This window comes from Populus trichocarpa, chromosome 14, assembly GCF_000002775.5.
Source record: "Populus trichocarpa isolate Nisqually-1 chromosome 14, P.trichocarpa_v4.1, whole genome shotgun sequence".
Classification (NCBI taxonomy): Eukaryota; Viridiplantae; Streptophyta; class Magnoliopsida; order Malpighiales; family Salicaceae; genus Populus; species Populus trichocarpa.
The window spans coordinates 14,575,385-14,599,922 of NC_037298.2; the positions used below are offsets into that span (position 1 = coordinate 14,575,385).

General features: G+C 37.5%; 1 pseudogene; it reads right to left on the reverse strand.

Moving 5' to 3' along the window:
- LOC112324168 (glucan endo-1,3-beta-D-glucosidase-like) overlaps positions 1-24,538 on the reverse strand; it is a 160,933-nt pseudogene that overhangs the window by 109,472 nt on the left and 26,923 nt on the right.

A 24,538-nucleotide genomic window follows, 5' to 3' on the forward strand; every position in this document is an offset into this window, starting at 1 on the left:
TCACAGTCCAGTGCTGGCAACCAGAATCGGCCAATTCATGGCTTGGTGACAACGCACACCGGCGGCTCTGTTCCGTTTGCTGCACATGCGAAACAGATGGTAAGATTAATTTAAATGAAATATATTGTTAAATTAATTTGTTGTTAATTAATTTTTTTCATTATAGGCTACGTCTCTTGGACGTGAGCTGAGCCTAATGGAGCTGTTTGTTGAGACGCACGTGTGGAGTCAAAACTGCCAAAAAGGGGCGCAACAGTTTGTTGACAACCATGCTCAACACCTTTGTGGTATGTTTGTTCAACCATTTTATTTTGTAAGTTATTATTTTTATTGAATTGAATATGATGATTACTTTTTTCATTTTCAGGAGACCTATAATAGCCGGTTGAGGGAGATATATGGGGATGATCCTTCGACCCATCCGGAATTCGATTCGGATTTGTGGATGGATGTTGGATCGTCCGGTGGACCCGATAAAAATTGGTTTTACAGACAGAAGCTTGGTGCAAATTTCACAATCACCGATGCCTTAACCGACGGAAATATTCTGTCGGTAGTTCACACTCACCGACAGAATAAAATCCGTCGGTATATTTCAAGCGGGAAATTATTTTTTTTGGCGTGTAATTTCCGTCTGTAAAACCATCGGCAATTTTTTTTTACCGATGAATTTAGCGATGAAATCAGGCATTACCAACAAAAGGAAAGCCAACGGCATGTTTCCGTCGGTGAAGGCATCGGTAAAAAAATTACCGATGAACTATGAATCATATACTGACGGAATATTGTCGTCGATAAAACTGTGAAATCTTGTAGTGTCTATTTTGCCATCATCCCTCTTATTCTTCTTAGGGCGGACAAGGTTTTTTTTTTTTTTGCTTTTGTCCCTCATTTGTTTATATATTTTCAGTTTAGTCCCCTCATCAAGTCTTTCCCACATTAGGTCCTAATTTCTCCTTATTCACTTATGTGTGTTTCATACTTCAAGTTAGAGCTCTTGTCTGTTACCAATAGGTTCCTCTCTATTTACTAAATCTCATGTGTCTATTTTTAAGGGTTTACCAAAAAATACCCATAAATGCATGCTTTTTTTTTTTGTCTTTTTCTAGGTGTGAAGATATTTTTTTACTATATTCTAAGAAACTAAAAGACAAACAAAACTATTAGTAAACAATTCTATTTTTTTTATGGTGGTGAAAATAATTCATTTTACTGTTTAGAAAAATTAGAAAAGATAAATATAACCTTTATGAATTTTCTAATAATTAATGAGCCATTGAAAAATGATAAAATTTCTCCTAGCACTAAGGCTACCGTAACAATCAACGATAATCTATAAAGTGTAATAAAAAAAAATCCCCCCACCCTGTGTTGGGGTAAATAATTCATTTTACTGTTTAGAAAAACTAGAAAAGATAAATATACCCTTTATTGATTTTCTAATAATTAATGAGCCATTAAAAAAAGAGAAATTTGCTCCTAGGCTACTGTAACAATCAACGATAATCTATAAAGTGTTTGAGAATGTGGTTACAGTTACTTTTCAAAATGTTTTTCACTCGAAAATGCATCAAAACAACTTTAGATTGATGTGGGTGCTGGTGTCATAGATGCTGATTATAGAGGCCATGTTGGGGTTATCAATCTAATGTTGATTTCGAGGTAAAGGTTGGCGATAGAATTGCGCAGTTGATTCTTGAGAAAATTGTAACTCCTGATGTCATGGAAGTCAAGGATTTGGATGCAACTGTGAGAGGTGTTGGAGGGTTTGTATCTACTGGTGTTTGAGCTTCTTGTGATTTGTAATGTTTTTTCTTAAATGTTTCTACTTTAGATAATCCTTATGAGTTTTATGGTTTCATTTCCTTTTTTATCTTTTTATTAACCATCTGCAACAAGGCTATATATATTTTATTGCTGTTTGCATGGATAGGAACTATAAAAAGAAGCATCATGTAAAAATATTCCACCAACGAAATCTACCAAAATTGGGATTCCTAATACTCATAAGGATCAAATTTCTATCAAATGAGCCAATTGGTTTAGATATAAAATATACAAAGAAGTCACAATGCTAAATACGATAAATACACAACACCTTTCCTTGTCCCATTGGATTGGGAACTGAGTGCACCATGTAAAAGTGTAAATGTAGCTTGCTCATAAACTTAACTTTTCCTTTCTTTTTTCTTTTGCTAAATTGTTTTTTTTTTATTAATAATAATACTCAACCAACAAATATCCTCTGAACTGATTTTTCAATTATTTTTTCAATTTACTCCTAAACAATAGAATCGACAAAAAAACTTATAAAATAGAAAGAAAAACCTTAACCCATCTTCATTGCCTCTTTAAAATTTCTAATTCTAAGTTTGCAAGTCATAAAAAAAAGGCAAATAAAAAAAAATCTCATAAACCCATAAAACAAACCGAAATTGAAAATCTTAATTAAATATACTTTGTTGCTGTTGCTGCTGATGTTGATGGTGCTCGTGCAATTGCATGTGCTCGTGCTCATGCTACTGTTATTGTTGCTGGTGTTGGTAGCGGTTGTGGTGCTGCTGCTAGTGATTGGGTCTGTTTCAAAAAAATAAATAGGTTTTTGCAGGTGAAATATGCAAGAATATTTTGGATTTATTTGTCTAAAAATGATGATTCCATGTATTTCAAATATTGTTGATAAAGATACATTAAAAAATTGAATTTCTTTCTACCTTTTTTTTTATCATTATTAATAGAGACATAGAGAACGATTAAAAAGATGTTATGGGCTGGTTTTTTCTTTTTTTTGTTAATTTCCTAACAGAACAAGCCTATTCCAAAAATCATAATGCTTAGGATTGAAAATCAGGATTTTTTTGTTCAGAAGTTAAGTTCAAGGGGCTTTTTCTTTCAGTACAATTTGGCCTTCTTCTTTCCTAAAAAGGAACTGTCCATTCTGTTAACAAACAAAATGTGTAGTGATGTTTTAAAACCCATCTTCCCAACCAAACAACATTATTCTAGATAAAAATAATAGATTTAAATTGACCTAATAACTCATAAATTGATTTAACCAACTAATAATTTAAACTGTAAGTCAAGTTAGGTTGGATCTCGAATCAAATTTAACAACTATGTTAAGAACTATATAATATCTATTATTTTTTTCTTATAATTTTGAAAATATATTGTTGTATGTTTGAGAATGTGGTATGGTGATTTCTTTTTATGGAACTCATATAAAAAAAAAGAAAAAGGTATGAAAAACTTGCTTTTAATGATGATGTTTTGTGCATTAAAAGGATTATATATTAAAAAACAAACTATCACACCGAACAATACCACTTCCCAAAAAGATACTCAAATTCTTACCTTCAAAGACGGGTTTTTTTTTTTTTTCCGGGAGGAAGGTTAGCTTTTAGTTTTTCTAGTATAAGACAAGTCTAGTACTTAAGGAAGATACACGCACAAATATAGGAAAGTGCAAAGTTAACCTAAGTTTGGTGAAATTTGGGTTTCAGTTGTTTGATGAGATGTATTTCTTGCAGTGAATGACTAATTTATTAAGAGATCTAGACAAGAGACAATCTCCCTTGTCAAACCAATTTTTAGAAGTTTACATAGCAATTTGATCTATGGATTTCACACCAATAACCCTTTGTGAGTATTATAGAATGCACCTATACCATGTGTGTTCTTAGGATATAGCTCATCTCATCTTGGTTATCGTTGTCTTGATTTAGCTCTCATCATATTTATATCTCCTGTCATATTCGTTTTCATGAAAATGTCTTTCTTTTTGCGAACTCTGAACAGATAACACATACCCCAGTACCCTCCACACAGCCTACACACCTTCCACCCTTGAATCCTCCCCAATTCTTTCAACCTACCACTTTACCAACCGGCCCAAACAACACCCATGTTCTGCCCTCTGTCGTACCCCAACAGACCAACCATGTGAAACCCGAGAACAAATTATACAAAAAAAAAGGGGGGATTTATAATAATTTAAATTTTATTAAAATATAGAAATAATGTAACTACAGAAAATAATAATAATGATGATAAAATTTATTAGTTAAGGAGAACAAAAAAAAAAGAGGCTTAATTAAGAAAAAGGGAGAAAGATAGGGCCAAAACGGAATTAAGAAGAAATGGGACTATCAATACCCATTCCTTCTCTCACCCATGGCCGGCTGATAACATCAAGAAAAGAGGGGGAAGAGTGGCCAGCTATATGCAAGGAGAAGAAGGCTAAGATTCTTTTAAGTTAGTGAAGTAAAGTTTAGATTTCATCCAAGTAAGGAGTTTTAATCCCAATTTCTATGAAATTAACTTCAATTTCATTAGAAGTTCATAATTTTCTTGAATTGGGAATTAGGGTTCTTGAACATAAAATTTTGGGAAAATGCAGAAATGATTGAAATTAAGTGGACTAGAATAGTCTAAGTGCCTTAGAAAAAAAATGAAATGAGTGCATAAAAGAGAGGAAGGGAACTCTTGGTTTCCTTGGGCATATTTCGGTAAGAGACAATGCAAGGAGGGAAGAGAAATTCTGGTGGATTAAGTAATTCTTGATGCATAATTTAGTGATAGAAATGGTCTTGAATGTGGAGGGATGCAAGGAATAAAAAAAAACAGAGAGAGAACAGATGCAGGGTGACCGGCCACTAGAAGGGAAGAAAATAGGGGAGGAGAACTTATGATTGCTTAATTAATTAACTTGGTATAAATGACTTTGGGAGGACATAAATGAGACGGGTTTCCATTAATAAAGGAAAGACATGGTTGTATCTAATGAGGAAGTAGGGATTGAAGATAAATTGGAGATACCTTCTCCATTGACAAAACAGGGCAGGTTCGTTGCCTTGGTTCCTAAGGGAATTTGGATATGAAGATGATAGAATTCAGGGAGGGTCCCTTCATAGAAGTTGTATCCAAGAGTGTTAGCTTTCCAACGAGTCTAACCCCGCCTAATTTGGAGTCCTGAAACTCCAGATACAAATAAAAATATGAGGAGAGGTCAAGCTGCCACCCCTGTTGGCAGATTCGGCCAAGTCAATAAAATGACAAAATTTAGCCATATTAAGGGTAGAATTTGTTTTCTTGCCCTTCATAAAGTGTGTAACATTGTGTCTTAATCTTTAAAAAGGAATAAACTGTGATCAAAATTGAATTCATGATGTCCACTTGGACTACTAATGAGCTGAAAATATTAAAGGATAATAATGAGGAATCTTAGTGAGAAAGAAAAGATTGGTAAAAGAGAAATGAATATTATTGTCATTGTGTTGTGATATGTGGACTAATATGGAATAATGATGGGTGTTTATGGTTTCAGGAGGAACCGCGGGAGGAGTGCAACAACAACAGGGGAACGCAAGTCGAGCGTCTACAGCAGGTAGGTACTCCGTACCTATATCTCCTCTAGTTAATAATTATTTTAACTAACTATTGAACTAAAAAATTTGGTGCTTATTGATGAGGAAAAGAAAAGGGGGAAAGGAAAGGTTAAATGACGGGAAAATATAAACGGAGAACTAGATTTAATTTATAGGTTCTTTTGGAGGAAATGAATAGTAACAATGAATTTTAGGAATCACTGTTTCTCGAATTTGATTAGCCCGTCCCATATATGGGAGGCTAAAGATGTTAGCCAAGTTGGTTAACATCAGCATTACCGGTACGTGGGAGGAGAAATATAAAATTTGATTAACTATTCAGGTTCAGAATAGTTAATGATATCGGCGGGTGACGTCGATATTGGCAAAATTTTTAGACTTGATTAGGTTTCCGAGGTGAAAGTTAATGATGTCAAGAATCCTTGACATCAGCATACCCGGGGACCTCCCGAGGTAACATAGAACATTGATTAACTATTTCGGTCCAAAAGTAGTTAATGACACCAACGGTTGTGTTAGTGTCGACATTTTCATGAATTTGATTAGTTGACCCCAGGACGGGCAACTAAAGACACTAATGGAGGTCATTAGTGTCGGCGGTAGTCTTCCTAATGTGGGGAGAAGTAGTTAAAGGAAATAAATTGGATAATCCTTAAAAGGGGTTGGTGGTGGTGTATTGAATTGCATATGACTTAAGTAGGTAGATAAGCTGTATAAATTTTCTTCCATGAATTGTTTGTATTTTAGTTATTTTTAATTATATGGAAAATTTATGTTTTGCAGGTCCCTCCCATTCACGTCAGGAGTAGAATTTAGGTTCCTTGATCTCTTTTTGTATAAGTTAGGAACTTAGGGATTATTCATGTAATTTTGTTATGCTGTAAACATGTAACCTGAATAGAATAGTATACTCCTTATATTATTTTGTTTTTGGAATATTGATGTATTACTCTATGCTTGGGAAATTATAGTGTACTAACTTATGTTCAGAATGCTAAACTGTGTTGTGCTTATATATGAAATTTCAGTGCTTGGATGGTTCTCTTAAATACTAACTTATACATGTGATATGAGATGGAGATTGAGTATGAAGATTTGTCCTGAGTTTATTCTCGAATGAATTAAATGGTTGATTTGTACCAATTATGAATGTGATTATGGGTGGGATGTAATTATAATTGTGTGCAGGGTAAATTGTCGATAACTTGGGACCTCCCGGTATAGGGGAGACTTTGCCAAAATTTCATTAGTAATTTCGGTGAACTCAATAAAAAAAAAATTATGCTCCATTTACCCTTTATGTGGAAGTTAAACGGATAAATTGATTTAACTTTTGAGGCTGTTACAGTTGGTATCAGAGCCACTGGTTGAAGTTTCAGGGACTGAAATACTGATGTAATTTGGAAAATGTTGCAGGATGGCTCGTACATGACAAGAAGCAAGAGTAGACTCGTTCCCTATGCAAGGGAGAGAGTATGGCTCACTATATGGGAATGAAAATGAAGGGGACCCACTAATGGACACTGCCTCCCACCAACCTGCAGCGTCGACCCATTCAGAGAGGAAAGAATCAGGGGGGCATCAAGATGACCCTGCCTCTCATCGGGCCTGGAGCAGCGGGTGGTCAAGGACCAGAAGATAGGCCACCACTAGTGGCACCGATGGTCACCTCGAATCCATATTCGGACCCCACATTTTTGGAGCAATTGGTCAAGGCAGTAGCAACAGGGATGGCCGCAGGTGCATCCAATTCCACTCCTCGGGTAGAAAGAGTAGTCACCCTGGTTCAATGGGTGAAGGGCATGCGGAAAATGGGTTGCACGACCTATTCAGGGGAAGAAGATGCCGAAGTAGCAGGACATTGGTTGAGGAAGGTAGAAAGGGTCATAGATCAGATGCAGGTGCCAGAGGAAACTCGAGTAGACTATGTGACCCAGCTGTTAACAGAGAGTGCCCACTCCTGGTGGGAGACTATTAGAGAAAGAAGGGCAGGAGAAGAATTAAGGTGGAAACACTTTCGAGAAGAATTTAAGGAGCGGTACTACTCCGGGCAAGCACCGGAAAGAGAAAGAACAGGAGTTCCTGGATCTGAAACAGGGGAATATGACCGTCCTGGAGTATGAGAGGAGGTTTCAGGACTTATCTATCTTTGCCAACACCTATCTTCCCACTGAGCATCATCGGGTGGAACGATTTTGGGAAGGGCTCAGGCAGGGGCTGAAATTAATTTTGGTGGCTATGTAGTTTCAGTCGGTCCAAGAGTTAATGCGAGTTGCTCAAGGTATGGAAAGAGTAATGAATGACACCCCAAGGTTAACAAGTGAGCAGAGTCAGACTACAGGATTCAAAAGAAGGGATTTCATACATCCTATAGGGAGGAATCCTCGTTCAAAGAAAGGTAGGAGCGAGTTAGCATTTGGGCCACTCCCGAGAAAAGGGGGAGTTTTCTTCATGGTAGGAGTTCAGGAGGTGCTAGACGTGTTAATGCTGGGGGATTAGTGGGAGGTCAGACCCGCTAGGGGACAAGTGTTATAGGGGGTCCATGGAGCAGAGGGGACCTGTTTACCTGTTAAAGAAATGGTTTGGGAGAAAACGATCAGTGCAAATTTTGGTGGGGCATGGTGGGGTTACAGGCCATAGGCTGCAGACACCTAGTGCTAGGCTGTCATGCCCTGTCACAGAGAGTTCCAAAGGCTGCAGAGGGGTGCGGTTGTGCCATAGGCTGCAAACACCTGGTGCTGGGCTGCCATGCCTTGGGTGCTAGGTCCAGACACGTGTGCCTGGATACAGACCCAGGCAAGCAGGTTGGCAGAACCACGCACCTGGGGTCTAAAAGGTTGCTGGGTCGTTGCAGTAAAACCTAATAGTGTTGGGTCCAGCTTACACCAGGACCCAATTGCGTTGGGTCTTGCTGGACCCATTAGAGTTGGGTCCTACCTCTAGTAGGACCCAAGACTTTAAATTTTTTTTTCTCATACGGTAAAGAGCACATAAATAGATGAGAATTTTTTTATATTGTACAAAAATTGAGTGGTGATATTTTTTTTTCATTTGAGGTTGGGTTGAATTTCCTTATTAAAACTGTTTGTTTTTGCCTTTCAAAAATGCTTTTAAAAATAAATGAAAATTATTTTTTTCTTTAATTCAAATTAAGATTTTTATTTTTTTCCTCTTGATTTTTTTTCAAAATAAAAGCATTTAGAAATTATAATTCTAATATTGTCATATTAAAGTTGATGGCGCTCTAAATAAATTTTTTATTCACATAATATACTTTATATATTTGTATTATATAAAATAATTTTTTAACAATAAATTTTTTCTTTACTTGAATTTAAAATAATTATAATGGTAACATTACTTCTCACAACCTGTTAATGGAGATGGAGTGTATCCCTCTTGAACCGAATTCAGGAGTTTAGTTCATGGTTGCTGGAAAATTGACAAAAGCAGAGAAGAAATGAATGATTTCTAACCTTGTTTCAGGTATGTTCTGCTCTCTTAATCCACCCCCTTTGCTACTGAAATCTTCAAGATTATTAGGCTAATTAGGATTCTTTATGATGCTAAATTTGTTCCTTCTTTATCTTGTCTTTAAGATTGGATAAATCTTCTCAAAATTTGTGTTGAGAACAGATTTTGCTGCTGTCATAATTTTGTTGTAATTCCAACTCTGCTGCAACTTAGACTTTGTTTCTGACTTGGTTTCTTGCAATATTCGACTATCCCAGCTGTATTCATTCATGGTATGTTAGAGGCTTAATCTGCATCTTTCTTGGGTCCTGAGGCCCACTATTTTTATGTCAGACTCTCAGCCGTATTAGGATGCTCAACACTGTTGGTTTCCTGATCATAGTAGGAAACCCATCTCGTCCTCCAGATTGCGTCCGAAGTTTGGCCTTCAAAACAATTTTATATGAATTGGAGTCCCTCATTAAAGTTGTATTCCTGGATGTGCAGATGAATTTGGGCTTTTGAATATCCTGATTTCGATATTTGAACCTAAAGATATTCCCGTTTGAATTTCTAGTGTGAAAGTAGAGAATCTTGTTGCGAGTAGGATTCTGACCCGAGTTTGCAGGTTTGATTTGAGGTCCTAATGAGATCAGATTTTTTCCCATATACCTTCCTAGAAATCTTGACACGTGTACTTCAACTTAGATTAAGCGCACATTCTCATTCTGGAAGTCTAACTTGGCAAAAAACCTATCATAAGAAGCTAGATCCTAAAAGTAAAATGCAGAATTTCTTATCTTTTAGCGATTAATTCACGAAGTCTCTTCTGCATGCCAAACTCATAAAAATAACTTCCAATCAACTCGAATAAGTTCAAAATCCCTTAAAAAGCATAGTGTAAAAGGAAGAAAAACACATGTACATTTTGCACTTATCAATATTGCTGACAACAAGACCCTCCACTGTTGTGTATTGCTGTCAGTAGGACCCAACAACGGTGCTGGACTCAAGTTTATTGGGCTTAACTCTACTGCCAGACCCAATGATGGTGGGTCTGGGTGCCTAGCTGAAGCAGGACCCACTAAAGTTGGGCCCTGCTTCCACCAGGACTAAGTAGAGGTGGGCTCAATTGCCAACAAGACCCACTACTGCTGGGTATTGCTGTCACCAGGACCCGGTAGCGTTGACCAAGTCTGTTTCATTTGAAATTTGGGCCTGTAATTGGGCCGGAGGAAACCAGTCCCGCCGGGTCAACCCTAATTTGGGCGACTCGACTAAAACCCGGTAGAGTCCCCTTTTTTTAATTTTTTTTCCTCCAACCTAGAGACCCTTCTTGTTTCATATTTTTCAGTTAATTACTAATTCATTTCAAAATTGACTATATAAATATTAGAAGAATGTTTTATTTTTTCAATATGGGATAAAAAACATTTTGGTTTAAATACTTCAAGTTAGAAAAATAAGATAGTATCTTTTCAATGTGGGATAAAAGTTTTTTGAGGTAATCTTTTGAATTTAATTGTTTACAACATGTATAGCCTATATCCACATGGATTATTTCTAGATTTTTTCATATAAAATATTAAAACCTCAAATAATGTTTTTTCAATTTTTCCGGTTTGACTTGAGTCAACCCTTATAACCCAGAACCCAACCCCTTCGCCAAAGCAACCCCTAGGTTGGGTTTCGTAACTATAGTTGTCATAAAAATACATTTTTAATTTGTTATATTTTTTGAACTATCAAAATGCGTTGAAAAAATATACATAAATACTTTTTATAAAAAATAAAAATATTTGACCAGTGGCAAAGCGCGGGTCACAGAACTAGTACACTTTAAAAATGGTTGAAAACATAGTTATCTATTATATTCGAATATATAGGATTAACCAAGGCAATAAAAAAAATTAATGAACAGAATAATTAATTAGTTCAGTTTTTATAAAAGACTAAATTAATATGCAATAAAACTTAAAAGAGATAGAAATAATAATTAGAACTAGACAGATTTTGAAGAGACTTTGTTGCACAATCTTGTCGGTTTGATTGCTTTTGGTTTAATTTTTTTAGTAATATTCGCTTTGTTTCTGCAAATCTGGTATTTCATCTTCCCTTTAAGTTTCTGCAATTTGGTATTTCATCTTCTCTTCAGTTTCTACAACTTGGCATTTGCATTCTATTTTTTCAATTTTTTGTTCTTGAGTAATCATATAACTTCGAGAAGATATTTGTTTAGTTTTTAGATATTTGTTCAGTTTCTGTAATTTGGTATTTTATTTTTCGCTGCTTTTGCATTCTGGTTCTCTGTAATTGTTGATTATAACTACTGAAAGAGATGATTCGGTTCAATCTGTGAGTGTGAGGTTGGATGGGAAGAACTATTCGTATTGGAGTTATGTAATGTGAAATTTCTTTATGGGCAAAAAGATGTGGGGATATATGTCAGTGGAACCTATGTGGTATCTAAGAATACTGAGGAAGGGGATGTTGCTTTGATAGATGCATGAGAACCAAACAATGCAAAGATTATTATTTGGATTAACAATTTTGTTGAGCATTCCATAGGTACGCAGTTGGCGAAGTATGAGACAACAAAGGAGGTTTGGGATCATCTGCAAAGGTTACTCACGCAATCAAATTTTACAAAGTAGTATCAATTAAAGAATGACATGGGAGCTCTTCACCAGAAAAATATGAGTATTCATGAGTTTTATTCTACAATGACAGATCTTTGGGATCAACTGGCTACTTATAGAGAGTCCAACATCATAAACCATGGTGAGACCAGTCTTGAAAGGTCCAGATGATCGCTCAAGACCAGGTCCAGGTTTCTAGTCTTCGTCATAAAGAGCAAAGAGGTATGTATCCACTGATTTTCCTGGCATGAGTGGAGTGCCCACCATCGATCGAAGGTGTGCAATCAAATTGCCATTGTAAGCCTTGGCAATCTCAATGCTTGGCCCTACTTCGTTGTCATCTCCTTTATATGGCCATCCAATCTCAGCCACCACAATCTCAACATTCTTAAATCCCATAGAATTCAGTGCAGAATAAACTACATCCACCTGCAATTGATTAAACCACTTGTCAGTAGCATTTTTATTCGATCATCTATTGATACAAAATTTTCGCACTTGCAATTTCATTTACTCTCACCTGAGCATCGAACATGTTCATGTACTTGATCTTAGTGTTTCCATCCATTCGTCCTGCATTCGGCTGGAAAAGGCAAAAAGTAAGAGTCTCAAGCCTTGTATCGCATCTTGGCCCTACTTCGTTTTCATCCATCAAAGTTCCAATAAAGCAAAGGGATGGGCGTTCTTACAAAGAGGTGGTAAACGAGAAACCAGTAAGGAACGTCACATACCAAACAAGTGAGGAAGATCGTGAATGGCTGAGTCGTAGTCTGGTTGGGCTTATTTCAAATGGTACGGATTATGCTAAGATTAAAAAAAAGATGTTGATGACCTTGCACAACATGGAAGGCTTTCGGTTCCTAGGGGCGTCAAAAGCAATCCTCACCTTCAAAACACAACAAGATATGCAGCTTGTGGCAGATGAAGAGAAGGAATTTTGGGGACAATATTTTGAAGACTTAAGACCCTGGTGCATCACGGATAAGGCCTCTGACATTTTCTCCTGGATACTTATCTCTGGTCTCCCCATTGTAGCTTGGAATATGGAATGCATTAAACGACTAGTGGGGGGAGACTGTAAGGTCCTTGGGTATGACTTGACTTCTGTTAGTAAAGGAGCTATATCGGGGTTAACAATCTTGATAGGCAAGCCACCCATGGTTTCTATTAATGGAACAGTTAATCTCATGATAGATAAGGAAAAAGTGGAAATTAACATCTCGGAGATTAAATATGAGGCCTGCATGGATTTGGCCTCGCTCATTTACTCCATTGGGGTTAATCAAGAGTTTGATTCTGAGCTGGATTACACTTCATCACCAAGTGATCTAGAGATTGTGGCTACAAAGGAGCAACCATATATGTCTGCAAACAAGAACTCCTCCTTTACGGACCTAGCATATGTCACAGAAGTGATTATGATGCAGTGTTTTAGCAGATGTGAGGCAGAGAAAGAAAGGGATGCACACGGTTTTGAAGTTCAGGTTTATTTCCCAGAAATCCTGGATGATTACATGATTCACGATATGACTGCAGGAGGGAAATGGCAGACATCTACCCCTACGATTTCTAATATTCCTTGTGCAGACAAGGAAAAAGGAACAGCCAACATGTCTGCCATGGAAGAAGATCAGCAGAGTTGGCCTACATCAAACCTAGGCCGCAGCATGACTCTCAGAAATGGTAAACAGATTGGTACCACCAAATGTTATAAGGGTCACAGGAAGGCAGCCATTTCAACTGATTCTAGTAGTAGTGCTGGAAATGAAGACTCGATCGACTCTTGCATCAGAGCTGTCAACCAAAGACTCCAACTATCTCAGCCACCACCCGACCTCTCTACAGCTTGTGATGAGGTTGGGGCTATGAAAGAAATTGGCCAGAAATTGGGTATTGAAATAGGAACAACTGGTGAGAGTATTGAAGTCATGATAAAAGAGGCCATTGATGCAGAGCAGGACCATTGGGACAGGTATGTCCAGTAGGCTATTATGCATCTGTGCATGGTTTTATATGCCTTTTATGATTCTTAGCTGGAATGTGTGCGGATTGGGATCTAGTTCTAAAAGAAAGGCCATTAACAAATACATTAAAGATTTTAATGTTATTGTATGTTTTATTATTGAAACTAAACTTTCATGCTCGGACTCTTTGGTCTATAGTCTGTGGCATGGCCAAAATATTAAATGGTTCAGCATAGAGGCTCAGGGTAGATCAGGTGGGTTGTTAGCCATGTGGGATGAGGATCTTTTCAGGGTGGATTCAATCGAATATGCTGGGAGCTGGATTAGCTTATTTGGCTCCTTTGTTGATGATGCTTTTGATTGCGTGATTACTGGGTATTATGGAGCTAGCTCTAGAGCTGAAAGAGCAGCCTCCTGGTTAGAACTTACTGAACTTAAACATGCATTTTCGGACTACCCTTGGTTTTTAATAGGTGACTTTAATGAGACCTTATCCAAGACAGATAGAAGCAGTGGTCTGCTAAACAAGAGAGGGGCTACAGAATTCCAAACGTTTATTGATGGCTGTGAATTGGTAGAATACCCGATGGTGAATCATCGGTTTACCTGGTTTAGAGGTGGTTCTATGAGTAGGATAGATAGAGCCTTTGCTCACACACAATGCCTATCTCACTTTAGTTCATTGAAGCTAATTAGACTGGATCATGGTCTTTCGGATGATTGCCCCCTGATTGTTGGTAAGGAACAAGTTAACTGGGGATGGAAGCCATTCAAATGTTTAGACTGTTGGCTCATGGCACCATCTTTCCAAAACACTCTAAAGGCCTTTTGGCAGGAAATTGTGCATGATATCCCTGGTGATTTTCAGGTGATCAAACGAATTAGTGCTCTGCGACTGAAGCTAGGCCAGTGGAATAAAACTGAGTTTGGGAATCAAGACTGGGCTCTGCAAAATATCCAGTCTTCTATTCGGCTCTTTAAGGATCAGGCTGAAAGTGGCAAGATTTCTGACTCAGAACAAAAAAGGATATATGAGCTAAAGGGAATGCAATGGAAACTCTGTAGATATGTTGAATCCATATGGCGTCAAAAGGCAAGACAGTCTTGGCTCAAGCTGGGGGACAGAAACACTCGGTTCTTTCACATTTCAGCAAAAGTTAGGGGATGCAAAAACTATATTCGTCAGCTCACATACAACGGGAAGATTCTCTCCAGTCCAAATGAAATCAAAGAAGGAGCCAAAGCATATTTCTCAAACATCTACTCTGAATCTTTGACTACAAGACCCACGATGGGCAGTGCAGACTTTATGAAGCTCAGTGAAAACCAAGCAGCCTGGCTTGAAAGAGAGGTTACTATAGAAGAGGTTCATCTGGCCATATTCAGCAGTGAAGGCTCCAAAGCCCCAGGACCGGATGGGTTCAACTTCAATTTTTATAAGAAATTCTGGGAGCTAATGCAACATGACCTGTTCACAATGGTTCTTGAATTCTTCAGGAGAGGCTACCTTCCTAAAGGTATTAACACCAGTTATATTGCTTTAATTCCAAAAATTACCGGCAGCTCCTCTTTTAATGACTATAGACCTATTAGTTTATTAAATGGGCTATATAAAATTATTGCTAAGATTCTCGCCACTAGACTAAAAGCAGTTATGCAGAGTGTGGTCAGTCCCTCCCAGTCAGCTTTCATTGCTGGCAGAAACATTCTGGACTCAGTCCTTATTGCCAATGAAATGCTGGATTCCATGAAATCTCGAAGCTGTCAAGGTTTCCTTCTTAAACTTGATTTCAGAAAAGCTTTTGATACTGTGTCCTGGTCCTATCTTAATGATGTTATGGGTTACATGAATTTTGGTGCTCGTTGGAGGAAATGGATTATGGCATGTGTCTCGTCTGCAAGACTATCTGTTTTAATCAATGGTTCCCCTACTTCTGAGTTTACAACATCTTGTGGTCTGCGGCAGGGGGATCCCCTCTCCCCTTTTCTCTTTTGTTTGGCAGCTGAAGGCATATCAGTTCTCATCAGCAGGAGCCTGAAAATGGGTGCTTTGTATGGTGTGGAACCTGCAGGAACAACATATATTCATCATCTGCAATTTGCAGATGACACTCTTCTCTTCCTTCCGAATGATCTTCAATGTTTGCTAAATACCAAGAGAATGTTACGTTGGTTTAGTTTATGCTCAGGGCTTAATGTTAACTTCCATAAGAGTAGTTTGGTGGGTGTGGGGGTGGATGGGATATATGCTGAAGGGATTTCTGGTGTTCTCAGGTGTAGATGTGATACTCTCCCTATCAAATACTTGGGGCTTCCTCTAGGTGCTAATCCCAAAAGGATTTCCACATGGAAACCTGTTCTCTCTCAGATTAGAGGACGGCTTAACTCTTGGAAGGGGCGGTTATTATCATTGGCTGGGAGAACAATTTTGATTAAAAGTGTAATCTCTGCCATTCCTCTCTATTACATGTCCATCTTCTGCATTCCAAAGACAGTGGCTCGCAAGATCACAGCCATGCAGGCTCAGTTTTTATGGGGTGGGAGTGTTGATAATAGGAAAATTCATCGGCTTGCTTGGGATACAGTGGCAAAAGAAAAGGAAAGGGGCGGTCTAGGCGTTGGGAATATATCAGCAAAGAACAAAGCTCTCCTCTTCAAGTGGATTTGGAAATTGGGAAGCAATGATAAAGCTAGTTGGGCAGATTTTATTAAAGCAAAATACAGACCTCAGTTTATAAATGGGATGCCCACGTTCAAGAAAAAACTTTCAGGGATTTTGCGAGGAATCAGCTCTACTATTACTAGCTTGGATCTTGATAGCTCTCTTATTCGAGCTGCTTGTAAACTTAAAATGGGTAATGGTAATCATGTTAAATTTTGGTTAGATACTTGGTTGACTGGCTTTTGCTTAGCTAATTCTTATCCGGCCCTCTTCCACCTGTCCTCCTCCAAATCAGGGTTTGTTAGTCAGATGGGATACTGGTTAGAGGATACTTGGTATTGGAATCTGAAATAGAGAAGGCCCCTCAAAGCTAGTGAGACCCTGATGGTTCAAAGATTAATGTCTGATCTTAATCTTGCAGCTATTCATCGATTGAAAGAAGACAGGTTGATTTGGGAGTGGGGGAAAGATGGAGACTATACTGTCAACTCTTGTATGCTTGCCCTTGAAAGAATCAGGTATGCTGGTTCTACAACTTATGTCACAAATGTATGGAAATCCATTTGCCCTCCAAAAACAGAAATGACTTTATGGCTAGCCTTAAATGAAGGCCTTTGCACAAGAGCCTTCCTGGTGAAGAGGCACGTTCTAAGCCCTCAGGAGGACAGGTGTCCTTTTTGTGAGCAACATTCAGAAACTGTATCCCACATCCTCTTGCATTGCCAAGTGGTTTGGAAACTATGGAACAAAATTGTAGCTTGGAGAGGTTTGAGCTGGGTAATGCCGTATGGCCTTGACGACCTTCAATGTCAATGGCTGGGTCTTTTGCAGGGCAACCACTGTAAGTTTGAAAGATCTGTTTGGGGGGGCTTTATGTTTAGCATTATCTGGACTATATGGAATGCTAGGAACAACTTGATATTTGAGGATCAAAAGCCAATATGGGAAGATATCCTATGGCTTTTGTTTTACTTTGCTGCAGGATGGATCAGGAACCTCAACTCTTCCTTTTGGTATACTGGTGCTGATCTATACAGGAATCATGAATGCATTTCGGCATGGTCTGCTTAATTCCTGATTTAGTGTGGGTTTGTTTTTGCTTGGCCAAATAGTAGGGTTATAGGTTTTCTTGTATTTATTTATTGTAATTAGGTTGATGCCTAGGCTACAATCTATGTAGCTAAAGCTTAAGCTCTGCTCACACTGTTCATGTTTTATTTATTTATTATTATATATCTATTCTCGATTTTATCAAAAAAAAAGGGATTGATTGCGAAAGGCAAACCATTCGCACTATTAAACTCCAACAAGCCCTTCATCAGATCCCCATAACTTGGATCAAAGCTTCCAGAAGAAGGTGGCTCGGACTGCTTAAGCACTCCCATCGAATGAACTGTGGAGACCTTAATTTTACCCCCGAGCGATGCATCATTTAGAGCATTCTGTACATTTTGCATGGCTGGTAAGAGCTTGTTCATGAGATTCTGGTCATTGGAAGTCATGACCTCGTTGCCAACAGTGATGAGGATGATATTGCTAGCTGGATAGAAGGGAAGCACGTTCGTGTTGATCCAGCTCTTGGCAAAATTGGGATCAGAGGCTAGTCCTGGAATGTCACCATTTGCAGTGCCGATAACTATTCCAATTCCGGTGTTGGCTAAGGCTTTGATTATGGCAGGGTCCGATCCATATAATCTGACCTTTTGATTGAAGTGGATTGAAGAAGTCTTGCGGTGGATGATGGTGGTGGAAGGTTGTCCGCAACTTGGCCATAGTTTATACCGATGAATGATTGCGAGCCTGCACAAAAAGCAGCAAAATTTAAAGGAGATGATCAAACATCAATTTTTAAACGACAAGACAGAAGACCAACTTTTTTTGTTTTCATAGACTAAAATGAAGACAACGAAATTAAGGTAAATTGTTTAGAAATGGAAGGAGGTAATTAAAACAGAAGAGACGCAAACTTGCGATTTTTACAGTCTGTAAGAAGGAAAGGAGTATGAAAGCAACAGTATAAGGAAGCACCCGAGGCTTAGGAGGTATCTCAAATAATTTAGCGTTTTAAAATAAATAAATTAAAAATATATCTGGAATATTTCTTATTAAACACCATTCAATTTTATTTTATTTTCTAATAAGATTGTAGCATTTTTTATAATATTAGCAATTGTTATTTTGTACAACCTTTGTGTAAGGTTTTATTTGCGTGTTTTTTTTTAAAAAAATAATTTCTGTTACTTCTAAGTGCTTCTCTATTTTTTATTATCAAATACATTACCAGAAAATTAGCAAAAACCAACGAAATTACCGACAGAATTATTTGGTCAGTAATTTTTACCGACGGATATAATTTTGTCTCTAACTTTGTCGGTCTATACCGACAAACCTTTGCTATCGGTAATAATTACCGACGACATATATTCTGTCGGCAATTCTGTCAGTATATACCGACAGAATAATTTCGTTGGTATATACTGACCGAATTGCCGATGGAATATATAGAATTTTGAAAAAAAGAAACAGTTTGATGACGTGAAATTTTTTCAAATGATTTTTCTAACAAAATGACCGAGGGATTCAAACCGGGATCTCCGTATAGTGAAATCGCGAGCAGAGCGCGGCGTCGCGGCGACCCTCGATTTGTTTCGGGGTCGTTTCTTTTGTTTTTTTGTGTAAAAGGGAGTCGCCATCTAGTATTTGGTCACTAGGAACCCTAACTGGTCTTCCAAAGATTCTAAGGTAAGGGACTGGTTGTGTAAAGGGAAGGTATTAGCACCCCTAGTACGCCCTACCTAAGGTAAGCTGCTTGGTGTTTGGTTTGCTTTATAATTGCTATAGTGTTGGTGTTTTCTAATCCCATCAGTTTTTCTAGGTTTGATTCAAACTAAATTTATTAAGATAGGAATCCAAGGAAGTTCCATGTGCTTTAAAAGCTCATTTTCCCCTTAGTTTTTCAAGAGTTTGCGACTCGTAAATCGCAAGGAAGAGGGACAAAAATTTAGAAATCTAGGGTGCTTTAAAAACCTATTTTTTTTGTCTTAGTGTTTTATACTCTCACGGCTCGTAAACCGTGGAGTAAAAAAATTGAAATGTCCTTGATTATCATCAAGGCTTCTTTCAAGGATGTGTGCGGATTTATTATTCCTAGAAAATTATTTTGGATATTTACCACTCCGGGTTTCTTTATCCAAATATTAATAGTGAATAATAACAAATTATTCCCAATAATATTTTGGATATTTGTCTTTTAAGGATTTCTTTATCCAAACATTAGCGGTGAATAATAGATGAATTCCCCCCAAAATAAGATTTTTATATTTTTTGGAATATTGGCCAATACCCTTTGGAGTTTTACAAACATGTTGTAAAATCCAGAAATGCAAGAAAATAATTTTTGTTGTGTTTAAGAAATCCATGCGAAAACACATTTTCGAAACTTCCAATATTTTTTTGTATATAAAAAAAAGAGCGTTCAAAACATGTTAGGGTATTGGCCGTATGCAATATACAAGAAAATATTTTTTTATATTTTTATCGAAACGCAAACATCAGAATTAGACGTAAACATTAAAATGGAAAGTAGCAAGCCATCATGCATATTATAAGCATTACAAGAAGCTTGAAACAATTCGTAACAAAAAAACCTTCAAAGCCAAATCAACTTAAAATTTTGTAACTGGAAAGGAATAAACCCGTATGCATGAGGGAGCCACAATTTTAAAACTGAAATTTTGAAATCGAACCCCTATGTCCGTGCCTCACAACCCCATTATTTCCTCACCTTAAAAACGAAATGCCTTATTCATTTCACAACGACAACAGAGAGAAACAAAACAGAAAACTGGGAAAGCATGCTTTATTCATGTATATAGGAAAAACAAAACCATGGCCGGCTAATCTCTCAAGTAGAAAAAAAAAACGAACAGAAAAGGGAGCTGATGATGAAGAAACAACAGCCCCCCCTCCCACGGTTCCTTATGAACCAGCGAAAGAAAGAAAAGAAGAAAAAAGAAAACAGGTTTTTAAAACGTCAGGAACAACAAAAGGCAAGCGTTCATTGTAGTCTAAAATTGAAAACGAATGTGCAAAGCAAGGACAAAACAGGTTTTTAAAACGTCAACACAACAAATTTAAAGGCAGCAAAGGAGGAGAAAGTTAAGACTTATAACTGCAGGTCTCAACGTTTTTCTGCAAAAGATGAAATGGAAAACCAAGTGAACGTTGCTGTCAAGGTTTAACAGCAAATCTCCCTCTCCGTCTTGTCTTTTTTCTCTCCTCTTTCCTCACAATAACACCAGAATGCAAGAAAAGAACTCCCTCTATTTACTACGTTTTTTTTACTCTCTGCCTCTCTTGTGTTTTTCTCCTCTTTTTATGCTCCTTTTCTCTCCGTTTTTCCTCTCTTTTTCCTCTTCTCCTTCTGCCCCCTTTAGGTCATTAGAAGGGCTTATATATAGTCTAAATATGTCTCTATTTAGGAAGGATTCAATGCATTAATCCTAGGACAGAAATCCCTACTGATTTGCAGTAAAATAAAAACGCAAAAGAAAACTGCAATATTCTGATTTTGTGTTGGTGCTTTACGTCTGATTTCTTTCCAGTTTTAGAGGAGGGTGTGGCTCTTTTCTTTCCTTCCATAGGGCCAGCTGCTCCCTTTGAAATGAGGCAAGAAAAAACGTGGTTGCAGCTCCAAAAATCAGGCATGATGATAAAGGAAAAACAGCAGGAATTTGCAGCGAAAAAAGGAAAGAAATCAGATGGAGGGTGCAGCTGCAAAGTCTCATTTTCCTTATTCGGTGTGGAAAAAATCCTATCATTTATGATGATCCAGCCCCCCTCTCCAGCTTTCAATATCCTTCTTCAATTCAAACCCTCATTTTAACACTTTTCTATTCAGTCCTTGGTCCAAAAAAAACCTTCGAATCAGTCCCGCGAACTTGGGCTATATCCTTCCCGGGGCAAAATTTTCTACCTTCAAGTTAGATATTCAAATGGGAATATCTTGAGCTTCTGATATCTAAATCAAGTGATTCAAAAGCCCAAATTCATCTACGCGTCTAGGACTACAACTTTGATGAAGGAGTCGAAGTGAGATAAAATCTTTTTACAGAATAGAATCTAGCAGTAATTTGGTTCCAAGTCTAACTCAAAAACTGACGAATGCCGATAATCCTGATATGACTGAGAGTATGAACTAAGAACAAAAATCACAAAAACTAGGCCAAAAATAGAGTTTTTTTAGTGCAAACTCGGGTCAATATCCTTCTCGCGGCAGAATTCTCTACCTTCACGTTAGATATTCAAATGGGAACATCTTGAGCCTCTGATATCGAAATTAAGAGATTCAAAAGCTCAAATTCATCTATGCGTCTAGGACTACAACTTTGATGAAGGAGTCGAAGTGAGATAAAATCTTTTTACATAACAGAAACTGGCAGTAATCTAGTTGGTCAAAAGGGATCTCCGGGTCTAACTCAAAAACTGACGAATGCTGAGAATCCTGATATGACTGAGAGTATGAACTAAAAACAAAAATCACAAAAACTAGGCCAAAAATAGAGTTTTTTAGTGCAGACTCGGGTCAATATCCTTCTCGCGGCAGAATTCTCTACCTTTACGTTAGATATTCAAACAGGAATATCTTGAGCTTCTGATATCGAAATCAAGTGATTCAAAAGCCCAAAATCATCTACGCGTCTAGGACTACAACTTTAATGCAGGAGTTGAAGTGAGATAAAATCGTTTTAGAGAACAGAATCTGGCAGTAATCTAGTTGGTCAAAAGGGTTCTTCATCTGGCAATGCTGAGCATCCAAATCTGACTGAGAATCTGCCCTAAGAACAATGATCCCTAGGACCTAATAAAGGTGTACGTCAATTTTTCAACATGTCATGAGTGACAAAATATACCTAGGATGGTCAGATATCGTACGAAACCGAGTCAGAATCAGAGCCTAAGTTTGAACAAAAAATTGCGATAACAGCAGAACCATTTTTTTTAGTGCAAATTCTAAGGGATTTATTCAACCTTAAAGACCAGATAAAAAGGAACGAATTTAGCATTATGAAAACTCCTGATCAACCTAAGAAAACCTGATGATTTTGGTATCAAAGGGGAAGGATAAAAAAGAGCAGAAAACAGCTCAAACAGGGTTCAAAAAAAAAAATTCTTTCTCCTCCGCTTTTGTCAATCTTCTGGCGAACATGAGCTAAACTCCTACACTTCTGTTCAAAACGGGTATACACCATCTTCAGCACGTGGGGTCCAAAATTTAGTAACAACAATTCCATCGGTAAAAGCTAATATATCCACACTCTGCCGACTCTCTCCTCCTCTATTTCTCCTTCTTCTTCCTCATCCCAACTCTCCCCTCCCAAACTGAAAACAACCACCCCCCCCTAAAAATATCCCCCTCTTCTCAACACAAGCACTCATCTTTCTTATACTTTTGTACGTGGTCACAACATCCGTTTTTCGATTTATTGTGGATTTTATCATTTTTTTAAGTGAATCTATCCTTTTTAATTTTGACATTTAAATGTCAATTTTATTGTTTTTTTTAGTACATGTATTTTGTTAACGTATGTACTTGTTTTATTGTTATTTGTCAAAGAAACTTGTAGCATGAATTTATAATTTTGTAGTTGTTATAGTTTGTTTTAGATTTTGTCAAATCGTATTTGTTTGTAAATTGTTGAAACTTTGTTTGAATTACTGAATTAGATGTGTTGTGATGAAATAAATAATAGCTTGTTTAACGGGTCCATTTTAATTTTTATCAATTCTATTTTGGAGTTGTGATTTCCGTAAATTTATATACGTATAAATTTGTATGGACGTTGATAATTGATAATTGATAATGAATATTTAACATAAGTGTTTTTTTAGTTTGTTGGATAATGTCAGGGCAAACCAATATTTTTGCAAATTTATTTATGTAACATAGTTAATTAATACATGTTGTCATCATAATTTTATAGAGGTTCGATAGAAGTCACAGATGATCGTTCATGGATGTATCGAGACTCACCCCAAGGATTGCGGAGGATGGATTATTGTAATGGGGTTCAGGGTTTTATTAATTTCGCAACATCTATTCCGAGGAATTTTACTGATGGCGGTATTAGGTGTCCATGCAGGAAGTATAAAAATAAAAAGTTTCTACATCTAGATGTTGTAACGATGCATCTTCTAACCAAAGGGTTCATAGAGGATTACCTGTGTTGATATGCACACAAAGAACTATTTGTTCCTAATGAGAGCATGGTAGAAAGGGTGGTTGAGTCAACTTCTAGTGCTAGCAACGTGCATAAAGTTGTAAATGACAACAGTAATCCTTACAAGAATATGGTTATAGATGCAATGAGAATGAATCAAGGTAATGTCAGTCAATGTCCAATCGTAGAAGAACTTAATGCAGATGCAGCGAGGTTTTTTGATCTATTGAAAGATTCTGACGAACCATTATGGGATGGGTGCACGAACCATAATAAATTATCGGTCATAACACAGGTGTTCACCATCAAGTCAGATCACGGGTTGAGTGAGGCCAGTTATGACAAAATTATGGAATGAGCGAGAAGCATTTTACCTGAAGGGAACAAGCTTAAAGAGAACTTCAATGCTGCTAAGTCCTTGATGAAACCCCTCGGTTTAGGATACGAGAAAATTGACATGTGCCCTAACGTCTACATGATTTACTACCTTGAAAATGCTGAGCTGACCGAGTGCATGACATGTGGGCATTCCCGTTAAAAACCCAGAACTGACATGGGAAAGAATCTCATGGCATATAAGAAACTTAGATACTTCCCAATCACACCTAAATTACAGAGGTTATTCATGTCACCAAGGACTGCTGAGTACATGACATGACACCAATCACATAATACGGTTGATGGAGTGATGGTGCATGCTTTTGACAGCGAAGCATGGAAACACTTTAACAGTGTGCATCCTCATTTTTCAGCTGAATCAAGGAACGTGTGTCTTGGGTTGTGTACAAACAGATTCAACCCATTCGGGTCATTTGCTGCTCCTTATTCTTGTTGGCCGGTTATACTCACGGTTTATAACTTGCCATCGGGGATGTGTATGAGGCTGGAGTTCATGTTTTTATCTATTGTCATACCAGGTTGGAGCAGTCTAGGCTGGAATATAGATGTTTGTCTTCGACCGTTGATTGATGAGTTGCCATAGTTGTGGTCCTCTAGAGCTTTGACTTATGATATATCGAGGAAACAAAATTTTGTTATAAGGGCGGCTTTGATGTGGACTATCAATGATTTCCCAGCTTATGGAATGGTTTCTAGTTAGAGTACACATTGAAAACTAGCTTGTCCATACTGCATGGAAAACAACAAGGCATTCACGCTAACAAACAGAGGTAAAGCTTCTTTTTTTAACTGTCACTGTCATTTCTTGCCACCG